Below are 12,787 nucleotides of genomic sequence, written 5' to 3' on the forward strand. Positions count from 1 at the left end.
AAGTTCTGCGTACTTGCGAATCCCTTGAGAACTCGACAATGTTCTGTTCTTTGTTTCAACTGGAATTTAGCAGCTCAGTCTCTCCATTTTCCGCCCCGGCACAAAAGGCTAGGGAGTTTCAGGAGTGTTAAAGTTTTTGTAACCTGTCAGCCGGTGGGGCTGGGATCCGTAGGACAGCGAGGCTCGCTGTCTTTTCAAGTGATTTTTTAAAATAATGCGAGCATCCACTGCAACATAAGTTGCTTTTCATTAGATAATTCACTAGAGTTAGTACAAATCTCTTAACTGCAGGAAACATTTGAAAATAGTCTTATTGAAAAGTGGTTGGAGCTTCCATTGAAGTTTTTCCTATAGTTATGATTTTCTTTGTTGTCTTATGTGGGATGAGTTAATGCTACACAATCTGGTTTTCCTGAAACTTGGAGATACATAAACGTTCCTAAGATGTCTACGTCAAAGTATTATTCAAATAAAATTAGCCAACAGCCTTATGCAGGCAAATAAGTGTGCCCACACACATGCATATTGGTGTTTTACCTGAGAAAATAAACTAAATATACCAGCCCTTGAGTACAGTGAAACAGGAAAAGATGATGGCTAGAAACTGAAAACTGAAATCTTGAAATTATTTTTTCAATTATTCATGAAGGAGTTTAAAATTTCCTTAATGCTGGGATGGAGTTGAGATTCTGTGGAGTTTGGCTTTAGGAAATATGAACAAGTTTCTACTGTTTACTGGTATGTAATTTTCAAAGAAATGTAAAGTCTTTTCTTTCAAATCAAAAATCAAATAACAGTCATGAGAATCAGTATCAAAACTCTCTATTTAGGTTGTTTTCCAAAGCATTTTTGCAATGCTCTTATTAAAAAAAAATTAATATCTCCATGGTTGCTCCACTGTTTGCAGTAATTTTTTCCGGCTTGCTAGGAAGAAAGTCAGTGGGCTACAAGTGAACCTCTTCTTTTGTCTCATGAATATCACTGAGCTTTTGCTACAACACATAATGTTAAAAATCCTCATTGAGAAAATGCCAGTTTTACTATTGTTTATGCAGTTTTATTTTGGGGTGTTTTTTTTCCTATATATTATATTTCTATATATTTTTTCTATATATGCATTACAATACAGATTTTATCAGCTGCTTTACTGTTTCTGCAGTTGCACATTCAGTGTGGAGTCAAAATAAAAAAGGTACACAAGTCTTCTCTTTTGTATTATGAAAGGTATACAACTGTTATTTTCTGTCCATGAAAATAATTGAGACAATTAATTTTCACAAGGAATATACACTTGACTTGGTAGAGGTGATTCTGGTTTATCTTAATTCCATTTCTATGTCTAGGTTGTAGATTCTGTAGCTCTAGGCACATAAGGACAGAAAAGTTCCCTTGCTGCTCTGAAGTGACTTCCACCATGTAACCTCCTGGCCTGGGGCCATCATGAGGTCTTTCTGTTGTTTATGTATTATCGTGGATGTATTTCATCACAAGATTTTAAAGTTCTGCATTATATGTTCAACAAGATTCTGTGCCTGAAAAATTATTTTTTGGGCCGTGGAATAAACTCTGTGGGCAGATTTACTTGTCAAATGCAGGAAAACAAAGGAGCAGATTCAAAACTCTTCAGTCACAAACCAGATACCAGTCCAAGTTGAGTTCTAATGAAGTCAGAACAATTTATTAGAAGGTCTAATATCTTGCGAGCTTCTAAATTTTGTGCTGTATCTCATGTTCTGATACACTTGCAACTTCTCTCAGAACATGTAGAAATTTTTAAATAATAGTTTTGAATGTAATTTTAAAATAATGAGTTAGTGTGTTTGCTGTTCATTTTGTGAATGCTAGTCTTTCTGTCTAAATTTCATCTCCATCTCACAGACTAAACAACACAAGCCTTTCAAATTTTCCTGTCCTTTTCTCAACCTTTTGTGGGTTTTTAAAATCTTTTCTGAGAAAAAAAAAAAAGATTTTGTGCATTATAGTCCAAAGAAAGGCTAGTCTTGCAGAAATCTTTCTTAAATAGAATGATTACATGTTATGCTAGCCAACCATCCCAACACAATGACTGACTTCAAAAATAAACACTTCATATCATTAAGACAGTTCCCTGATGTATCTTTTTGAAGACAGAAGTTCCAAGCATTCAAAGATTCAATTTATTTTATGTATCAAATTCTCAATAACTGGTTTTCTTCCAATTTAACATGATACTTTGTATATGCACAGATTTTCTGCCTTGCTGGTTATGTTTAAGCCATAAATAATAACATTTCAGTCTCTAACAGTAAGATAAGAGTTACAAAAGAAAATATAATTGCATCATTGTGAAGACTGTGACTGTGAACTTCTGCTTATAAATACCTGTGAAGAAAAAATGTTTTCCTTAGTGACAAAGACTGAAACTTCTCAAATAAACAATGTAAGGTCATTGGTGTTTTCTAAGATGAAAGGTGTACCGGGAACCCAGCTCGTTTTAAATTTATAATAATAAAAGTGTTACTCTTGCCTGTATCACACAATGCACAGCAGCTTTAACAAGACTCTTCACAAATGACCTTTAAGAATTTAAGTGTTCCTGGGGCAAGAGGGGAGGTACTCACAAGGGTCTCTAACTGAAGATAGAGAGGAAAGAAAAAGACAAAAACCTTTCACAGTGGGGGATGTTAACAGTAGGCTGTCTCAACCAATATGGGACCCATCTTGCTCAGCATATCCATTAATGAGTTAGGAAATAGGCTAAAGAAATTGTCAGTCTCATATTGCCAATCATCATGAGGGAGAAACTAAAACAAAGCCCAAGGAGTTGAAGAAAAATCTCAGAGCGAGTGACTGCTGATTGACATGCCCGCAGATGGGGGTTCAGCATGGAAAACGTGCTCCTTCAGCAGAGTAGAAGAATGTCAGAATATCAGTGCTGTGAATATCCTCAATGTGGCCCTACAGAAAAGCAGCTTCCTGGGAAAACTTTATAAACATGAAATATCGAAATCAGTGAATGAAACCCCAAAGGTATAATAATGCTCATTTCTGCACACTGAGTCATCCTGACTATGCTTCTCTTTTCAGATCAATGTCCAGTCCTTTCAGCTTTCCTTTCTGGGAGATCTGCTCAAACAGCAACTTAGTCTCCCAGGAATGAGCCAAGGAACCAGACAAGGGTAAGATGCAATTTTATTTTTTTTAAAATGTGATAAAAAGCACATTTCCCTGTAAATAACAAAAAATATCCTTATGTTGTCCAGGACTGTTGTTTTCCCTGCTTTTGGTTGTGTATGCTCCACAAGATTAGTTTCCAGTGTACTTCCAAACTAGGCAGCAATGATATAGCTACGAAACATTGGGGTTTTCTCTGTTTCCACCAAAATTTTAAAATTTCAGCTTTCAATTTCTGTTGGAAAGGGTGTCCCTTCTACAAAGTTTGTGATGGAGCCTTTCTTCCTCTCAAGATGCCATGGGTAGCCCTGCAGCTGTGTATTTCTTCCAGCAGAGGAAGCTTGTGTAGTTTCAAAAGCACACAGCTTGCCTTCCACAGCTAGATTTGGCTGTGTATTTACGTTCTGGTTCAACAAGCCATTTGTCAGAAAATGGTTTTGTCAATTGCAGAAGTAGAGCTGGAAGTTCAAATAATGGCATTCTACTTTAGGTCTTATGAATGCTGAAGGGGAAAAATTTGGTTATTATGTTCCCCCCAAAAAAGCCTTTTTTTCCTATGTTTGTATAAAACATGCCATTTTGTATATATTTCCCTTCCTGCAGTGATGTTATTAAAATCATTCATAGAAAATGGCAGGTTTTTGAGATTCATAATAGAAGAAAATTCACTTTCTTGTAGTACTGAGAATCATAATGGGTAAGCCAGAATGAGGCAGGAAATGGAAGAAACATCTTGAGTGTTATATACTGTTTATTAATAATGAGCAGAATATAAGTGCCTGAAAGTATTTTAGTATTCCAGGCAGACAATTAAAATTAGATGGAGACCTAGAGCCTATTAAGAAACATGAGATTGATTTTACTGTCCCATGCCTCTGCCCCTGAAGAGCATCATTGCATTATATCTTGCTTTTATAAGCCTTTCTCTTAGCCCCTTGTCACACAAACCAAACATATGCAAATGGAAGAAAACATGCCTTCTCCATCTTCTTCTCACATTTCACATTTTATAATGGAGACATCAGTTCTTATCTCAGGTTAATGTCTCTGTAGACAGCAGACTAGCAAACTCTCTGGACTAAATGGATCCATTAAGGGTGACCTTTAATGGTTCTAAACTAAAATAGAGTCAATTTAGATTAGATAGAAGGAAGAAGTTTTTACAAAGAGGGTGATAAAACACTGGAACAGGTTGCCCAGAGAGGTGGCAGATGGATACATCCCTGCAAACATTAAAGGTCTGATTGGACTGGGCTCTGAGCATCCTGGACTATTAGATGATGTTCCTGTCCCCAGCTGGGGGGTTGGACTAGGTGACCTTTAAGGGTCCCTTCCAGCCCAAACTATTCTGTGATTCTGTGACCCTCTAAGCATCCTGAGACACATGCCTTAGTCCATGGCATTACAAACCTGAGATGTTTGCTTGCAGGCTGCAGTTGTCCCAGTAGAAGAAGTTGCACTGTATCTCATTGATAACTGATAAGTAGCAGTCTTAAAACTGACTGCACTACTTCACTATTTTAATTCCAGGATTATCTCATTTTTTACTCTTCATTAATTTCATTATATACCAGCTGTTACCTGTAAAATCTTGTGTTGACAGAAGTGTATTGTATTCATCTGTTGAATAAATAAACATATTGATTCCTGCAAGTACCAGTTGTCACTCTGGGGTGTAGTTACCAAATGAAAATCATAATGATGTGATGAGTTTTTCAGAGTACAGCTTTGTGCTGTGTTTAATCCAACTTAACTGCAGTCTGCTGCCAAAGTGCTGATCCCACTCTTCCTTTCTCCCAGCCCTGGCTCCAGTCCTTGCATTAGCAATCACATGCCCGCTTGGTGATTTGGATCAGTTCACTGATCCCACGGGAAATGCATCCACATCCTGCTGGATTAGTGTCCTGTGGCAGCAGTCTCTGGGTGTCACACAGCAGGAACACCATGTGGAGGGAGGGAGGCCAGCACCTCCCATGCTCTGCTAGCCCACAGTTAGCTCAGATGAGCTAGGAGGTGAAACTCCATCCAGGATGTCCTCTATGGAGTGGGATGGTGGCTCCAGCCCTGTCATACCACAAAAGCCACCTTCTCAGCTTGCAGGAATGAGTGCTCCTGCCTGTGGTTTAAGCCCAGAGCTGTGTATTCATAGCAGTCAGTCTTTACAGAGAACGTACAGAAGGTAACAGTGGAGGAATAACTTTGTGGACAATAAACTCTTCGCTAGGCAGACACCCTCAGCCTGCAGCCTTCATGGCCCAAAATTTAACACCCAAAAAGGAAAAGCCAGAAGTCAGATATCCTCAAAAAAAGTGAGCTTGTTATTTTGGGAAGGTTTTTATTAGGCCATGAGCTATCTTCTAGCACTTCTACCTGCCATCGTCCCCCCTAGGTATGTGTGGGAGACAGCTACAGCTTGTAACTGTGCCCCACAAAAATGCAGCTCCTGAGCGTGTACCTTCCTACTCTGCCCATCATTCCCTTTCCATTTAGCCTTCTAAAAGTAATTACCCAGCAAGTTCTTGTTGTGCCCACAATGCTCTGACATGATCCAGCCATCTTCCACCTCCTCCTGCAGACCTCCTCTCATTCACAAAAGCAGCTGCAACCTCCCACTTGCCCTAGACCTTTGGCAAGATCCCAGAGCCTTGCGCTCCCTTGACATCTGCAGCTGCCAGCTCAGTTTTCTTCCTATCTTTTTCATGAGAGCAGGCTTCCTGGGGATTTTGGACTGAGTATATCTCTTCTGCCAGCTAAGGCAGTGGGTACCTGATGCTTTTATTGCAAACAAGAGCAGATCTTGCTGTTCCACATCAGCACTACTATTCTTCCCTGCACAGAAGCAAATTTACAAAGTGAGCTATGGTAGGCTTCTCTTTACACTTCAGTGTAGTAGCAAAGCTGCACAGTCTGCCCATCCCACTGTCTCCTGACAGCAGAAGGATTTGCCTCAGCATCACAGCTGCAGAAGGCCACAAATCTGCATCTTTTTCTGTTGAAGCTTAAGTGAGAAAAACACATATAAGCCCTTGAAACCACTACCAAGAATTACCATCATGAAGAAATACAGAGATGACTCTTCTAGACATTTTGCCTACAGACTTACTTGGGGAAAAGGCACATTTCTGCTACACTCAGTGTGCAGAACTCACCTTGACAGTGTGTTCTTCCTGGATGAGCTTCTAGTTTCTTATCTGAATACTGCAATTTTGTCAGATATTTACTCTCAGTTCTGCTCATTCTGCATCTTGGACCTGGAATGTATCCTGCCCCAAAGTGCACCTTCTTCTCAAACTCTTCAAGGTGCGATTCATGACTTTCCCTACCATTCCCTTGAGAAACTCTTCAGTACCAACTCACAGGTACTGTGGATCAGGTATTGTAAACCATTATCTATCTATCTATCTATCTATCTATCTATCTATCTATCTATCTATCTATCTATCTATCCAAGGTGATGTGGTTCTGTCCACTGATATCAGTGCAAAGATTCTCATCAGTTTCACTGGAACTCATGATTTTTGATATTTGTAGGTCGTACAAAGGCTTCTCGGCCCATGGCATATCCTTCTTTTTACATTCATATTGGTTGACACTATTGTCACTGACTTATTTACATGAGCAGTTTTCTCAAAGAATTTAATATGGTCCTATGCTTGCAGTTACTTGTACTTATGAAAGTAAAATAAAAATTTCTAAACTGTGCCTCACTATAGTTCAAGGTTTTACCATGTGTCTTCACATGATTCTTCCAGCAGAAACACAAGATCACTTAGCTTTTATGTTCTGTTAACCACAGAAGCACTTTCAAAAGATGCATCCCTGTGATTTTTATACACATGAAGGGTTTATATTTAATGACTCGAGTGTTCAACCAACTTCTTTAGAGATTATATTTAAAGCATTTCAGTTCAGCTTCAAGATTATATTCCAGGCTTCCCAAGAAGTCCATGTGAAGATGAGGGTGCAGCATCATTAGGGTGTTTAACTGCTCAAAGACTGTCCTTTCCAACAACCACATCTTTCTTCAACACTGGCATCATTTCATGTTGACTTAATCTGATCTGGAAACAACACCTCTCCCTTACAGAGATCCTAAGCTGAAGTTTTCTCTGCTTTCCATGGGGCGGACAAAGTAGAGGACAGAGCAGGAAGGAGCAGCCCCAACAATCCTTGCACACAGGTCCTTGGCCCAGTCTGGAGATCTGGTTAGAAGTGCCTGAGGAGCTGTCATCCAGTGACTTTCCTAACTCCTTCCATCCCAAACCTTTGCCACTGAGCATCTCAAATGCCCAAAATTATTTAAAGTCCCAAATTATTTCAAGTATGTGATGCTTGGTTAATGTAAATCTCCTCTGAGCAGTCCTGCCTCCCAGAGCTCTCCCATCCAAGTCACAATTCACTGCAATTTCCATCTGCTTTGACAACCTCCCCAGGCCCAGTTTCCTGAGGGTCCACCCAGGGGCTGATCACAATTCTCTTAACCCTAACAGCAGCAGCAGCTATAGCCCCACAAGCTATGGATGTTCCTTGTTGTCCTCTCAAGGATTATACCCAAAGCTCTTTTCTTAGCATGGCCAAGTTTAACTCTAAAGTTTGAAGGATAGCTCTAAAACCTGCATCTCTACACACTTGACAAATGCCAGGATGAAAAGTGCAGGGCTTAGGAGATGTCTAAAACTGAATGTCATGCAGGAATGAGCTGCCTTTCCAACAAACTCCCTTAATGGACAGTGTCTAGCTGGCATGGCCTCACCAAGAACCATCTTGGAGAGCTGGGGCCCCTATCAAATGCAGTGATTATGGATTTTTGTTAAGAACAGGGGTGGGTTAAGTAGTTGTACAACAGATTAACAATCTGGGAAGCCATCCAGGAGGCAGGATTCTGAAATCAGTGCATACTTACTCTGTCAGAACCAAATGCAGCCCCATTCAGCCCAAATTTGTATCCACTTAACGCTGAAGTGCCTACACATTCTGCTGTTTAACATGGTGCTGTTTTTTCTGGGGCTGTTTTTTTCTGGGGATTAGTCTGCTGTGCCCACAGAAGGCAATATTGCTTTGTCTGACTGACATTTTGCTCAGTTACAAAACTTTCTTGTGTCTAAACTTTCTTGTGTCTTGATTTCTTAGGGCAGAGTTTCATGCCTTGGGTTTGAGTCCTGCAGTTGAATTGCATCGAGCACAACATGAAGCTGTAGCCAGTGATTTTATCAACTTTTGGGGTAAGAGTGTTGGGTGCTGCTGCACAATCAGCTTTATTCTTATTCTTTACTATTCTTCAACATCAAAGTCTCTTTTTTATAATATCACGTGGTATTTTGGCAATTTTAATAAGTTTTTTAAAAGTTCATAAGAGAGGCAATTTCCACCAATGCTGCCAGAGACTCTCTCTTGGTAATATCCATCTAAATATTTTTATTTTTCTTAACATACAGCAGCCCTGTGGTCTTCAAAAGCAGTACTGATCTATGTGTCTCATATGATACAATAGTGATCTAGGTATTTTCATAGGGTAATCTGAAGCTTGTGATACCTGCGAGTGAGGAGTGATTAAGTGGGGGGTTGTTCTGGGTGCGCCTCTCCGTCCCCTTCCCTGCCGCTGTAGAGTATTTTTCTGCCACCTGCTGGTGGAAATTGAGTTTCTGGTGAGGGACCCCGGGCTACACTTTGGGAAGCTTCGCCTGAGCAGGGGGCCTTAGAATTGGCAAACAAAGAAAGGTTAAATGAAGGTAGGGAAGTGTCGCGTATTTTATATCTAGCAATGTTACCTAGAGTATGTACTCACAGACTGGCGTTTCACTGCAAAAAGCCCAAGCTGGAAAAAGCAAATAAATCTTTCCTGTTAAACAAGCTGCCTCAAGGCAGATGGGAAATGGCTCTGGGCTTCTCTAATTCGTCCTGGTTCTGCCAAGCTGCCTGAGCTGGAAACAGCTGGCACAGAACAGCATCCTGGGTCTGCCCCCTGCACAGGGGCGGCAGCAAGTCAGGGAGGGAGCTGAGTTCATCACTTGTGTGCTGTGGGTGCTGGAGCTGCCATCTGCTCTGAGGCTGTAGCGGGGAAATCACGAGTCACACTTGCAATGAATGCATGAAATAAACATGCAATGAATGCATGAAATAAAAACGAAAATCAGTCAACCAAAAGATGCTAAACCCCAGCCTGGGTTTCCATAACTCAATGAGGAATGTGTTGGTGAGTGACCATAGCCTGGTCCAAAACAGAGGGAGGAGATGATCAGTGGCAGTAACACCTTGCTTTGCTACAACAGAGAATAATGACCATTAGTCTCATATTCCTGCTCCCTGCAAGACAGAAAGTGAAGATGTGGAGAATATGGAGGTTCTCTTCCCACCCTTCCCAATTTCCATGCTCAGTTTCTTAAACAAAATCTCCCCCTCCAGTTTCAGCGCTCAGCCAGGCCCTACCACCTTGGGACATCTACAGCTCTAACTTGAGTACACTTGTGTAGCAGTGTTCTACTCCTACCCTCCCATGTTTGGGATCAGATTTCAGTAAAAATGCCTTCAATATAATGAATTCACTTAGGTGGTTACAGAACTGGCCTCAGGCAATCTGTTGAACTAAAGTACCAGCCTGAAGGAGCTGAAAAAATTGAATTAACCTTTACTTGAAATATTTCTTTGTACAATAAGACCTTTAGGAAATAGAACTCCTACCTAAGTAGAAAACATTTCCAATTTTCACTACCAAGGAAGGATGGTATGGCTCTGGGAGCATTGATTGATTGATTGATTGATTTTAAGTTTGCGAGGCTTAAATAAAATATTTTTTTCCCAACTGGGAAAGGATTTAATTTTTTTTAAAAAGCCCTTTATGGGCCAAGATGGAAAGAAGTTCAGACAGGAAGATACATTGCAGTCCTCTGAATCTCACAGGAGGAGGATAAAAACAATTTCACATGAGCAGACAGCTGAAATTTCATCTTAATCTCATGAGAGTTTTATTTGCCACTTAGAGCAGCAGCAGGTCAAATGAGGGATTGCAAGAGCAGGTTGAGAATCAGTGATGTCACAGTGCCTCAATATTTCGTGCTTAGCCCTTGGGTAATTTTTATTCATTATTTTATTTAGTTATGCATCTTCCACAGTTTTGAATGTTAACTCCCCTCACCCCCAAAACACAGCAATAGAGTTACAGAGACAGAGATGCTTTCACTGCAGATGTTCTCCTTATGAGTGTTCAGGAGGTCTTATGACCATTTTGGCATTGAAAGGAAAACCAGCTCTTTCATCCCAGTGCATCTGCCAGCAAAAGCCAACCTGACTGATTAGCATCTGCAATAATTAGGAAGTAGTTGCTGGCTAGCCAGTTTGGCACCCATCTGCAAGAAAGGTCGGAAGGAGGATTCCAGCAGCCTGTCAGTCTGACCTCAGTGCTTAAGGAAGGTTGTGGAACAGATTATCTTGAGTGTGATCACATAGCACGTGCAGGGGATCAGGCCCAGTGAGCAGAGGTTTAGGAAAGGCGGGTCCAGCTTGACCAACCTGCTTTCCTTCTATGACAAGGTGATTCACCCAGTGGATGAGGGAAAGGCTGGGGGTGTTGTCTACCTAGAATTCAGTAAAGCCTCTTGTGGTGTTTGTGAAGGTCCCCAGGATGAGGTGAGAGATGAGGATTTGACTCCATGTTCTTAGAAGGCTGATTAGTTTATGATATTATATTAAAAGAATGCTATACTAAAACTATACTAAAGAAAGAGAAAGGATCCATCAGAATGATAAAGAAAAACCTGTGACTCCTCAGAGCCTCGACACAGCTGGACCATGATTGGTCATTAAATTAAAACAATTCACATGCTGGATAAACAATCTCCAAATCACATTCCAAAGCAGCAAAACTGGGAGAAGCTGAAGCTTCCCAGGAGAAGAAATCCTGGCGAAGGGATTTTTCAGAAAATATCATAGTGACAGCCTCTGTCACTGTCTCCCACAGAATTCTGCTGGAAAAGCTGGGAGATCACAGCTTGGACAGGTGAACTCTTTGCAACTGTCAGGAGTGGTAGTGGAGGGAGTCACCTCCAGTTTACAGGGAACAGTATGTTTAATGTCTTTATTGATGGTGTGGACAAGGGGATCAAATTCTCCCTCAGTCAGTTTGCAGAGGACACCAAGCCAGATGGGAGTCTTGATCTGCTGTTGGGTAGGAAGGCTCTGCAGAGGGGTCTGGATAGCAGGGATCCATGGGCAGTGGCCAGTGGTATGAGGTTCAAAAAGACCAAGTACCAGGTCCTGCCCTTGGGTCACAAGCACCTGTAGTGCTACAGGCTGGGGACAAGTGGCTGGAAAACTTGCCAGCACAAAAGGACCTCTGGGTGCTGGTCAACAGCCAGCTGAACATGAGCCAGCAGTGAGCCCAGGTGGCCAAGAGGACCAGTGGCATCCTGGCTGGTTGCTCATTGCATCAGCAATGGCGTGGCCAGCAGGACCAAAGCAGTGATTGCCCTCCTGCATCAGCACTGGGGAGGCCACAGCCCAAGTGTGCTCAGTTCTGGGTCCCACATTACAAGAAGGACATTGAAGTGATGGAGCAAGTCCAGAGAAGGGCAGTGGAACTGGGGAAGGGTCTGGAGCACAAATCCTGTGAGGAACAGCTGAAGGGCCTGGGGTGTTTTAGCCTGGAGAAAAGGAGGCTCAGGGGAGACCTGGTCCCTCTCTACAACTGCCTGAAAGGAGAGTGTGTAACCAGGTGGGCATCAGTCTGTTCTCCCAGGCAAAGGATGAGAGGAAACAACCTCAGGTTGGGCCAGAGGAGGTTGAGATTGGATGTGAGGAGAAATTCCCTCACTGAAAGAGTGGTTAAGCATTAGAATGGGTGCCCTGCCACCAGGGAGGTGGTGGAGTCACCATCCCTGGAAGCATTCAAAAATGGTTGAATGTGACACTTCACAGTATGGTTCAGTGGGCAGGGTGGTGTTAGATCTAAGGTTGGACTTGATGATCTTGCAGGTTTTTTCCAAACTTATTGATTCTGTCATTTATGTAAACACACAGCTACTCTCTGAAAAGCACAAGTCCTGTTTTGCTCATCTTCCAGTCCTCTCCCTCCTATACAGTCAGAGCAGCTGTTACACTCCCTGGGCTGTGGACTAAAGCCCACCTCTGGGGTTAATGTGGTTTATGCAGAGCTTTGACTCAGGACTAGGAAAAGCTGCCTCGTGTTAGTCTGCCAAAAATAAAGCTGGTATAAAATTCCCTTAAGTCCTCAGAGGATGGCAGGGAGCCAACAGCTCCTGTGGCTGTTACAGGAGACCCTCAGTTCCATTGGCTGGGGGACATGCAGTATCACAAATCCATGGGGAAGGTTCTCCCCAGATGACCTGAGAGACCAAGAGGGGATTACTGCCTCTGGAGTAACAGGACTATCTCTAACACAAGCAAAGAGGGCCTTGGACCTGCCTTTTCCAACTCCATTTGAAACTGTCTTCATGGGTGAGGGACTCTATTCCCAAGGCACATGGAGGCCCAGGTGCCAGCAGCTGCAGTGGCCCATGGAGCAGCAGTGTGAGCAGAACACTCATGGCTTGAATACGGACGTCTGTGTCATCACTTGCAAATCCAAAATGGAATTGCTGTAAAATAGGATGAGAGTATTGGAAGACAGGTGTGAAAGCAG

This window comes from Melospiza melodia, chromosome 2 (assembly GCF_035770615.1).
Source record: "Melospiza melodia melodia isolate bMelMel2 chromosome 2, bMelMel2.pri, whole genome shotgun sequence".
Classification (NCBI taxonomy): Eukaryota; Metazoa; Chordata; class Aves; order Passeriformes; family Passerellidae; genus Melospiza; species Melospiza melodia.